At 38.5% G+C, this 12,048-nt stretch overlaps 1 pseudogene; it reads right to left on the reverse strand.

Moving 5' to 3' along the window:
* Window positions 1-1,349: 1,349 nt before the first annotated feature.
* Window positions 1,350-1,682, reverse strand: LOC115295210 (annotated as a pseudogene).
* Between the last annotated feature and the right edge of the window lie 10,366 nt (window positions 1,683-12,048).

Raw genomic sequence — 12,048 nt, forward strand, 5'->3', positions numbered from 1 at the left:
AAGGCAAACTGCAGGCTTACTAGCTGGACGCTGTTTCCAAGCCAGTGGGTTGGGTAAAATCACAAGTGACTTCCTTCCTGCAAAGATACACACATTTTCTAAGTACGCGTGCAAATGTGAACGTGAGACATGGGCTAATTTAATTTCCGAAGTGAAATTCTGTACAACATCTGGGGCAGTGTGCCCTCTGCATTACCAAAAAGGGATGAACCAAAGGGAGGGAAAATGCACAACAACGTCCTTTACCAGTACACCAAGTCCTTACCAGTACACCAAGTAATAACAGGTAACAAGTTCTTGAATTCTATCGACTAGTAACGTTGATTAAGAGAAACTAAAAGCAGCCCGAACAACTACACTAGTATTCATTGTTCTAACCCTTAGCCAGAAAGGACTAGTTTAAGACTTGCTGCTGCTTTGCACAAATTCCAAATAACTATTTACTACTTTTTCATAAAGCCCCTGATCTTTAAGAAAGCTATAGGGGAAAAAAATTTAATCCCTTTCTTTCTTTAAAAAAAAAAAAGTTTTTTTTCTTACTACATCTAAGAACGGAAAAGTATTGATATGATATATATGTTGCTTGAGCTAAAAGGCATAAGAAAACAATGTATACACTTTAAATTTCTAAGAAATATCAGGTAAAAGGATAAAATCTTTGGATAAGCTCTTGTAAGAGTTGCCATGGGAAAGCAACTGAGCGGCCACTTTGCTGTGGAGAGCTGCGAACACTGACAACCCCCACCTGCAGACCTGGGATGACCCGAGCCATTTGGAAAGCACCAGCGGCCATTTTATTGCAGGCCAGATAACAGATCCAGGCGCCACCAGGACTGACGACCCCCACTCTCAAGCTGGACTGTCTCAAACTGTAATGCCTCACCATGGAATTCCAGCATCCCCCTCCCCACCGAAGCAAACAGTCAGTTGAATCCTGCCACCCTCCAAAGAAGACCCTACGTGGCTATCAGCCCACCTGAGCTCAAACCCGGAACTTCTGCACCCATAAAAGACCTTGCTCTCCCATACCAGGCGCGACTTCCCTGACTCCCCACTCCAGAGTCACGGAACCTCGCCTGGGAATCGCAGATCCCAATAAAGGCCTTCTTGGCTCCATAACGTGGTCTCTTTGTCCTCCCATCTCTGCTCCATCTATTAAACCTTACAGCTCTAAGTTTGTACAACGAAGCTATATCTGCTATTCTCCAAAAAGTGAAGGGACCTACTACACGACATACAGAAATAATTTAATGCCTTTCCACAAGAACGTAACTCAAGCTTTGCCGGAGCCTCGTAAGCACGGAGGCATCTAAGACGCCAATCCGTGTGCAGAGCTGCTCCTTCGTTCCCTATCCGTTCATGCGGTAGTTTTCACGGATTTCTGGCTGGATGTCGCAGACAAAGGCCAAGAGGTTATCCAGGACTTCATCCCTGTTCTGCCGGAAGTAGGTCTGCAGGATGGTCATCTTCTCCTGGGTCTCCTTCTCCACCTCGGTGCTGCAGGTGTCGTGGGAGCCCAGAGCCGCAGCTTCCTTGGCCTTGAACCCCTTCTCTCTTTGCAGGCGGTACTGTTCAATGTCAGCTTGAGCTTCTTCTTTGGCCTGCTTCAGCCTCCGGTTCTTTCGCTTGCGGGCGCTTCTCGGCCTGCAGCAGTGCTGGATGCCCTGCGGCTGGCTGGCCATGGCGGCGGCAACTCCGAACCATACACGTTTCTATTGAGAAGTCTCTGGCTTGCCTTATTGGTCTTCTCTTGTAAGTTAAGGACTTCTTTTGTCATGCTGTTTTTAAGATTTTTTTCTTTCGCAGTATATTTTGCAAATTGAATCATAATATTTTTGGTTTTGGCCTGCTTTTGTTGATTTTTGTGGGAGTTCTTTGTGCCACCAAATCTGAATGTTTTTCTTCATCACCAGCTTAGGGGAGTTTTCACCTATTATTTTTTCAAATAAAATTTCTGCCCCCTTTTCTCTCTTCTTCTCCTGGGACCCTTATTATACAAAGTTATTATATTTTATGGAATCACTGAGTTCCTAAGTCTATTCTCATGTTTGATAATTCTTTCATTTTTTTCATTCAGCATCATTATTTTCCATTAGTTTATCTTTTATATCACGAATTCGTTCCTTTGTTTCTTCTGACATTCTGTGCATACATCTAGCCTGTTTCCAATCTCATTAATTGCATTCTTCATTTCTGACTCACACATTGTTAGCTATTTTTTCTCTGTGGTAAGGGTCTCCCTGAAGTCTTCCATTCTTTCCCAAGCCAAATGAGTATCCTTATGATTATTGCTTTAAATTATATATCAGGCATGTTATTTAAATCTTTTTAGCTTAGGGCTCTGGCCATGGCCTTATCTTGTTCTTTCATTTGGGTTGAATTCCTCTGTCTTGGCATTTTGTCCAGGTCCCTGCCTTTGTCTTTGTGTTAGAAAAGGCCAGTTATATTTCCTGTTCCTGAGAGTAATGGCTTTATGAAGAGAAGGTCATGTAGCTTCCAAGGCCTGGCACTGCAGATTGTCTCTGGTGTGACTGTGTGCTCTGCTGTTATGTTTGGCTGCTCTTATCTTCAGACCAGTTTTCTGCAGAGGCTCTCCTTTCCTGCAGTGGGCAGTGTTTTGTCCTTGGCCAGAGTATGCCAAGTGTTAAATGAGACCTAATGCTACTTCCAGGAGAACTGAAGTCCTGCAGAACTCTGTTTGGTAGAGGTGATGTGGGCAAGAGTACGCGCTAGTATTATGGGCAAAGAGCCTGTTACACAGGGACTGAGCAAGCCTGACTGAAAAAGGGCAGTACTGGCAGAGCACAGCGATGTGGGACTTGTAAGCAAGTTAAACAGCCTGTGTCAGTACCGTGTTGCCTCCATTGGGTAGTTCTGTGTTAATGCTGAGGGTCGAGGGAGGGAAAGGGTGCCAGCCATCGTTTTTGTTGTTAGAGAGGTATCTCCATTTTGCTGCCCTTCAGGGACATGCTCTGAGAAGAGAGAATATTCTCCCCTCTCTGTGCCCCGGGAATTCTTCAAATTACTCTTCCCAAGCCTCCCATACCTGATTGTTTGCCTGCTTTCTCTCCAAGAAAACACAGTGCACTTGGGGCTTCATCCCAGCTAAATCCACTGACCTTTAAAACTCCAGGCTTTGAGTCCCTCTTGTTATAAGAACTCACAAAATTCATCATCTTTCATTATCCCAGCCAATGGCTTGGGGAAATATTCTTGTTCATTTCCATGTTTGCTCTACTCTTTTTTGCCCTTCTCTGGGACCATGGATGCCTCCCCTCTGCAGCACCTATGATCCATTTCTCCACTAATCCACACCTCCATCTCTTCTACCTTCTTTGATGTGGCCTCTTCATTGTGGAGTTCATTCTGTAAGTCTTCTGATTTAAAATGATTTGATTGTTATCTTGTGTTCATGGGATGAGATGAACTTGGGGTACTTGAACTTCACTACTCCAATGTTATCTCCCATTGAAACCCTCCAACACTTTGATTTCTAACCTATACTTAAAATCAAAGCAAGAAAGAGTATCCAATGCAAAAAAGACTGTCTCTTTAGCAGGTGGTGCTGGACGAACTGGACAGCAACATGCATAAGAATGAAACTAGACTACTTTCTTACACCATACACAAAAATAAACTCAAAATGGTTGAAGAACCTGAATGTGAGACAGGAAACCATCAAAACCCTCGAGGAGAAAGTAGGAAACAACCTCCTTGACCTCAACCACAGCAATTTTCTACTCAACACAACCCCAAAGGCAAGGGAAATGAAAGCAAAACTGAACTCTTAGGACCTCATCGAGATAAAAAGTTTCTGCACTGCAAAGGAAACAATCAAGAAAACTAATAGGCAACTGACAGAATGGGAAAAGATAGTTGCAAATAACATATCAGATAAAGGGCTAGTATCCAAAATCTACAAGGAACTCACCAAACTCCACACCTGAAAAACAAAGAACCCAGTGGAGAAATGGGCAGAAGGCCTGAACAGACACTTCTCCAAAGAGGACATCCAGATGGCCTACAGGCACATGAAACGATGCTCAGCATCACTCATCATCAGGGAAATACAAATGAAAACAACACTGAGATACCACCTCACACCAGTCAGAGTGGCTAAAATGAACAATTCAAGAGACTATAGATGCTGGCGAGAGTGTGGAGAGACGGGCACCCTCTTACACTGTTGGTGGCAATGTAAACTGGTGCAGCCGCTCTGGAAAACAATGTGAAGGCTCCTCAAAAAACTATCCATAGAACTCCCCTTTGACCCAGCAATAGCACTGCTGGGGATTTACCCACGAGAGACAGAAATGCTGATGCATAGGAGCACATGTACCTCAATGTTCATAGCAGCACTGCCAACAATAGCCAAATCATGTCCATCACCTGATGAATGGATCAAGAAGATGTGGTATATACATACAATGGAGTATTACATGGCAATGAGAAAGAATGAAATCTGGCCATTAGTAGCAAATCAGATCGTCCTCGAGGGTGTCATGCTAAGTGAAATAAGTCAGGCAGAGAAAGACAGATACCATATGTTTGCACTCATATAGGTCTAACAGGAGAACAGGAGAAACCTAATGGAGGACCAGGGGAAGGGGAAGAGGGAAAAGGAGTTGGGGAGAGAGATGGATGCAAAACCTGAGAGACTATTGAATACTGAAAACGAACTGAGTGTTGAAGGGGGAGGGGGTGGAGGAAAAGAGGTGGTGGTGATGGAGGAGGGCACTTGTGGGGAAGAGCACTGGGTATTATGTGGAAACCAATTTGACAATAAACTATTTAAAAAATAAAAGAAAATAAGAAAGAAGAAAATAAAATAAAAAATCCTATCCTATGTAACTTCTACGGTAACAATCATATACCTGTTTTCTCCCACATCAGCACTCTATGGAATATAGAGGAGGATTGGTGCTTCATAAATTCATGGGTCTAAGCTTCAACTTAGCATTTAAAATGTTTGCGTCTTTTTTGCCTACTACATCTCTTTCAATCTTTCAGTAACATTTTCTAAAACTCATATCTTTAAATTATTCGGTCTACAAGATTTTGACCTTATAATCCATATAATAATTTCTCTTTTTACACAGGAAAAATGCCAGACATTACTGGAGAATTCTGAAACATTCTGCCTTTCTATCACAAATGCTTGTCTTCTTTTGACTTTATTTCCCTTCACAGTGAAAATGATGGACTACTTCTATAAATTTTCTTTTCTTTTCTTAATTAAAAATTTTATGTCCTTAGATTATTTTCTCTTTAAAATTTGCTTTATCACTTAAGACCCTTCTCAATTTTTCCAATTCCCCTTTAATATCCATTCCTCATATAAATGCCCTCAGTTCACAATATTACTAATAATAAACTACATTTATTGTGTAGGAGTCAAAATCAACAGAAAAAAGCAAAATTAAGTTTTCCATTATATGTGGTATCTCCATACATTTTTATCATTTAGGCACTTAGAGAAAGAAAATGCACTAAGTAATTACATTTTTAAAAAGGGGGGTACATGTCAATCTCATGTTTTTTATCTAATCCTTACATTTAAAAAAGTTATTTTATTCTAGGGGCACATGGATGGCTCAGTTAAACATCCAACTCTTTGTTTTGGTTCAGGTCATTATTTCACAGTTCATTACTTCAAGCCCCATATCAGGCTCTGCACTGACAGCATGGAGCCTGCTTCGAATTCTCTCCCTCCCTCTCTCTGCCTCTCTCCTGCTTGTGCTCTCTCAAAACAAACAAACAAACAAACAAACAAATAACTTGAAAACTAACTTTATTTTATTTCTGAGAGAGAGAGAGAGAGAGAACAAAAGGGGCAGAAGGACAGAGAGAGGAAAATTCTTACGCCGGCTCCACACTCAGCATGGAGCCTGATGCATGGCTTAATCCGACAATCGTGAGATCATGACCTGAGCTGATATCAAGAGCTGGAAGCTCATCTGACTGAACCATCCAATCCTTACATTTTTTATTCAAACTCCTTGAAGTAGTTGACTATAATGGTTGTTCTCAATGGAAATGATTTTGCTCACCCAGGGGACATTTATCAATTTTTATTGATATTTTTGTTTGTTATATCTTGGGCATTGCTATAAACATCTGGTGGGTAGAGACCATGGGAGTTAACCAGTATGTCAATAGTCATGATGATGAAAAACCCTGACCTATAATAGTTTATATTTTCCCAGACTAATCTATTACTAAGGTTTCAGTGAAGGCTTTGGGCATGTTTCTATACATAACTACTTTAGCTTATAGTATTTGATAGGAGAACCATATAATCTCTGAAATATGAACCTTTATAATTATCTCTGATACTGCATATTTTCGTCAGATTTATTTTTTCATCATTCTTTCTCAATAAAAATTTTAAGAGAAAATTAAGCCCTCTTGACTTAAAACATTATATGTAATTGATTAACTTTCTCTTTATATCTACAATGTTACTAGTTATTTATGTTCCTTTGAGAATTGACAGAATAGTCACTCAAATAATTTTCTGTAGGGCATCATTCTTTTGTGGAAACTCAAGTGAGAAAGTGTGTACTAGAACATTACAAAGGGACATAATGAAGAAAAATTCAGTAGGAAAATAGAAAGCAAATATGAAATGCTTAAAAAAGAAAATGATAACAATAACAATAACTAAATGTAATTTAACTGAAATCTCCAGATAAAAGACAAACATATCTATATTAGATTTTAAAAATGAGCTCCTGGAATATACACTGTATAATATTAATAATTACCATCATAAGACTGAAGAGACAGAAAGTTATAAAATAAAAGAATACACATGGTTATATCATTTAAAAAAAAGGGTTATATAAAGTTATAAATAGTTATACCATATACCAAAGTAAAGCAGTTGTAACTTTACTAAGTGAATGGAACAAATAATCTTTAAGCCAAAGTCATTTTGAAAGATAAATAGAAGCAAGGCATATTAAGAATTCAGTTCATTAGAGGGGCCCTTGCATGGCTCAGTTGGCTAACTATGAGATCAGGTCATGATCTCATAGGTTGTGAGATGGAACCCCATGGCCGACTCTGTGCTATCAGTGCAGAGAGATTGGAATTCTCTTTCCCCCTCTTTCTTCCCCCCTCCCTCATCCATCCATGCTCTCTGTCTGTCTCTGCCTCTGTCTCTCTTCAGAATAAATAAATAAACTTTAATAAAAGGAATTTAATGCACTAGAAATGAACACAGTTTTAAGCTTGTATGCATCAAGTAATAGAATTTCAGCAAATACAATCACAGTTAAGAGAATGTAAAATGTATAAAACCAGATCATTGTGATGGAGTTTATTAAAATTTACTCTGTACTCATGAACTGAAGAGACATTATTTAGTTGAAGATGTAGGAAGATTTCAATAAAACATATAACAAGTAAATATTGTAATTGTATTGATTTAGTTTACATCTAAAATAATGTTCCAGATTTTTGAGTTTTGACAAATATATACAACTCTGTTTCTACCAACCCAATAAAGACATGGAATTTTGATCATCCCAGGAAGCTTTCTTATGCCCAATTCCATCCACTCCTCTACCCTGAACAAATATTGTTCTGATTTCATTCATCAAAACTGTTTGATGTTGTTGAATCTACCAGAGATTTTTTCCTTTATTGGTATTATTTCATCATGTGAATATATGAGAATTGCATATCCACTTACCTATTGATGGACATTTGTGTTATTTCTAGTGTTCGGCCTTTATGAATAATTCTGCTTTAACATTGTTGTACAACTTTTTTTGTGTATATTTGTTTACACATTGCTTGGGTAAATATATAGTGAAATTGTTACCTCATAGCAAAGAAATAAGTTGAAGTTTGTAAGATACTGACAAATTGAATTCCACCTGGTTGTACCGTTTTACATTCCCTACATCATTGTTTGAATTTATTATAGTACAATGTAAGAACCAAGAATTACCATGGATACAGCCAATTTTATTCAGATATGACCAGTGTTACATTCACGTATATTTGTGTGTGTCTCTAGTTCCATGCAATTTTATCACGTGTGAATTCATATAACCACCAGCCCAATCACGACACAGAGCTGTTGTATCACCATAAAGATTTCACTCATGCTATCCATTTATAGCCATACTAAATAGCCATACTCATTCATTTTCCTCAGTCTCTTCCCTCTGTTCCTAACCCATCCTCCATATCTATAATTTTATCTTTTGAGAGTTTTTTCTCAGTGTGTATATGGAAAAAATTAAGAATTTGGACCATTATTGAAGTTAGCATACCATTCAGGTGTGCAGCACATTAGAAAGTGCTAACTGCTAAGGGAAAAGAAAACATTAGCAGTAAATGGGGACTAAGGGCATTGCAAGAGGAGGTGGGGTTCAGTTTGAATGGATCAGCCTGGACAGGCCTTTGTGAGAAGATAATACTTGGGTAAAAACCGGGAGACGTAAAGAAGTTATCTAAGTGGATTTCTTGATGAAGAATTTTCCAGTCAGAGGAAACAACCACAACAAAGTTCATAAGACAGGAACATGCCTGGTGTTTTTAAGGAATAGAAAGAGGCTGATGTGACTAGTGTGAAGGAGACAGGAGTACAGTAATTGGAGATGAGGTCAGAAAAGTAATAGATTATAAGTATTATTATTATTATATTATAAGTATTCTATTATATAAGAACCAGTAATCTAATAACATAACTTTGGTTTTAACTTGAATGAAATAAGAAATGTCTTGGGGCGCCTGGGTGGCTCAGTAGGTTAAGCGTCCGGCTTCGGCTCAGGTCATGATCTCGCGGTTTGTGGGTTCGAGCCCCGCATCGGGCTCTGTGCTGGCGGCTAGCTCAGAGCCTGGAGCCTGTTTCAGATTCTGTGTCTCCCTCTCTCTCTGATCCTTCCATGCTCACGCTGACTCTCTCTGTCTCTCAAAAATAAATAAAAAGCAAAAATAAATAAAAAAAATTTTTTTAAGAATTTAAATTTAAAAAAAGGAATGTCTTGAGTCATTGAGTAGAAAAATGACATGTTCCAACTTATGTCTTTAGTAAAACATTAAGCAATTATTACTGCTGCTGTATTAAGATTAGTCAGTAGTGGGAGGAAAAGAACAAGGAGACCATTGTTATGTGATCTAGGCAATAATTATGATATCTCGGTCTAGTTTATGGGTTGCTAAAGTGGTGAATTGTGGCTGACTCTGGAGCATATTTTCCCCCTAGATTATCCCCTTCATGACGAGGCATTAAGGAGAATATCAATATGGGGATGAAATATCATGCAGACCAGAATTAAAAGGACTAAGAATGCATCTGAAGACAATGTCTGACAACCAGAGAGAAAAATAAAGGTGAATAGAAAGAAAACGTGAGAGGTCATTTATATAAGAATTTATTGGATGAGAATGTAAGTTGGCCTTGTGTGGTAGATCATAACTTTAACCCTTTGCTTTAGTATTTGCTTTTCATGTTGATTGTTTTTAATCCATACTCTGTACCTCCACACACTTTTTCCTTACCTTCAGCTTCCAGAATATTGGTCTCAAACCCACATGGCTTATCCAGGATCTAAGAAAGTCAGTTCCATGAGTGAGATATGAGGATCTAACCAATTAGCAATATTTAGTTCTGATTCTATCTCCCAACTTTTGGAAAACAAGAATGTAGCATATCTTAGTATTTCAATCATAAATTCTGATAAAAAGGTATGTTTCGGAGTTAGGGAATTTCAATCAATATTGGAAAAGAGGGATTAAAATCATGTGCAATTGAAATAATTGTGTATTTAGTAACTGCAAAAAATTTCACAGTTAAATTATTAGAACTCATAAGTTTACCAAAGTAAACTTAGAGATGAGAATAATATTTGAGAACCAATGCATTTATATAGAACCAAAACATACAGAACATACAATTTGAAAAAGAAATACAATTCACATTATCATCAAAATTACAAAATACTTAGGAAAAGTATTCTTATATCTAATAACCTTGGTAAACTCATTAATGCCAATAATCTAACTGTGGAATTTTTGCAGTTGTTAAATATACAATTATTTTACTTGCACTTTAATAAATACTAAGAAAAAAGGTCAAACTTCAATATTCTAAGTTTATGCTTAAAATATTTAATCACAAGGAGAGGCCAAAATGGCAGAACAGCATGGAAGTTCTTTTTGCATTTTTCATCCCTGAAATGCAATCAGCTCAACACTAAACCACCTTGCATACTTAGAAAACTGATTTGAAGATTAGCACAACAATCTGCACAACAAGAATCACAGAACTCAGCAGGTACATGGCATGGAGAAGTGAACTGGGGGAGATAGAAGCCAAGGAGGTCAGGGAGCTGATTTTGTTTGTGGAGAGGATAGAGATGGGGGTAGAGTACTGAAAAAGTCCTTCCCTCCTGCCCCCCCGAAAGCAGCTGTAGAGAAAGTGGAAGGTGGAAATAGCTACAAGGGACTGAACAAAAAAAAGGGAAAACGGAGAAAGGAGAGGGTTTAAATTCCATTAAGACTCTATAAACTGGGGGAATGTATCTGGTGGTGATCTGGTGGGAAGGGTGAATATCCAGGAGCAGAAAGCATGATTCGAGCAATCCATGGGCCACATGGGGAGTGGCAGTTACCCTACTGGGAGGACATTTGGTAAAGGTTGTGGGGTTCCCTCACAGGCAAAGGACCCAGTGGACCCTGGAGAACAACCACATTCACCTGGTGTTGGAACAAGGATGTTAAGGGTGAAGCCTGGCTCCAGATGAGTGTTGCAATCTACCACAATCCCTGAAATGCTGCTGCTACACAAAGGCATGACATTTTTCTGGGACAGACTGGCACCCAGCCACAGTCTCTGGGCAGAAGAATGGTTACATAACATTCCCAGGAGCAGGCCAGGACCCAGCCTTCCCCAAGAAGGTCCGAATGGGTCAAAGTCCCAGTCCTTCAGAAGTGAGGGGTTGGGAAACGCAGCCCTATATGAGACAAAACTCAAGAGACAGGTGCCACCTGACATCCTGAAAGCTTAGTCATGTACAGTGTGGAAGCAGGGAGTGGATGGAAGCTGGACACAAAGGAGGGGTTCTTGATTGCTGGTCAGGGAGAGCACAGAGATTTGAAACTAGAGACTGGGTAGCTGGATGACATTTTCACCCATCCTGTGCATGCACATTTACACTGACAATCACCACAACAATCCACCCTAGTAATCTCAGTAGTGTCATCTTGTGGAGAAAGGAACCAGAATATTAAACCATGCCCAGCTGGGCCAACCATGCTCTTGAGGAACACCACAGTGTCTTCATCTGCTTGGTTTACAGTCTATAAAGTGGTTTATAGACTGACTTCTAGGGAAAACCAGATGTAGTTTTAATGGTATTTCACTTTGTTTTCAGGTTTATCTATTCAATTTCTTTTCTTATTATTGAATACATAAAGAAAAAAGTTTATTTTTATTTTCCATTTTTATTAAAAGATTTTCTTTAAAGTTTACTACTATATTTTTTATTTTTTGTATATTTTTAAATTCTATTTTACTTTCATCACTTCCTTTTATTATATTTTATTGTGTCAATTATTCAAATTTTCTTTTCCTTCCTTTTTTCTCCTTTTCTTATCTTCCTCTTTTTTCTTTCTTTCTAATCTATCAAGCTTTCCAAAACCAGATCAAAACACACCTAGGATCTATCATCTTTTGTGTGTGTGTGTGTGTGTTGTTTTAAAATTTTTAATTTTTTTACTTTATTCATTCCTTTTCTTTCTTCAAAATGGTGGAACAAAGAAATTCACACCAAAAGAAAAAACAGGGAGAAATGACAGCCAGGGATTTAATCAACACAGATACAAGCAAAATATCTGAACCAGAATTTAAAAGAACTGATCAATGAATTCAGTAATATTGCAGGGTACAAAGTCAACGTACAGAAGTCAATTGCATTCTTATACACTAAAAATGAAGCAACAGAAAGAGAAAGCAAGAAACTGATCCCATTCACAATTGCACGAAAAACCATAAAATACCTAGGAATAATCCTAACCAAAGATGTAAAA

Source organism: Suricata suricatta, chromosome 7, assembly GCF_006229205.1.
Source record: "Suricata suricatta isolate VVHF042 chromosome 7, meerkat_22Aug2017_6uvM2_HiC, whole genome shotgun sequence".
Taxonomy (NCBI): Eukaryota; Metazoa; Chordata; class Mammalia; order Carnivora; family Herpestidae; genus Suricata; species Suricata suricatta.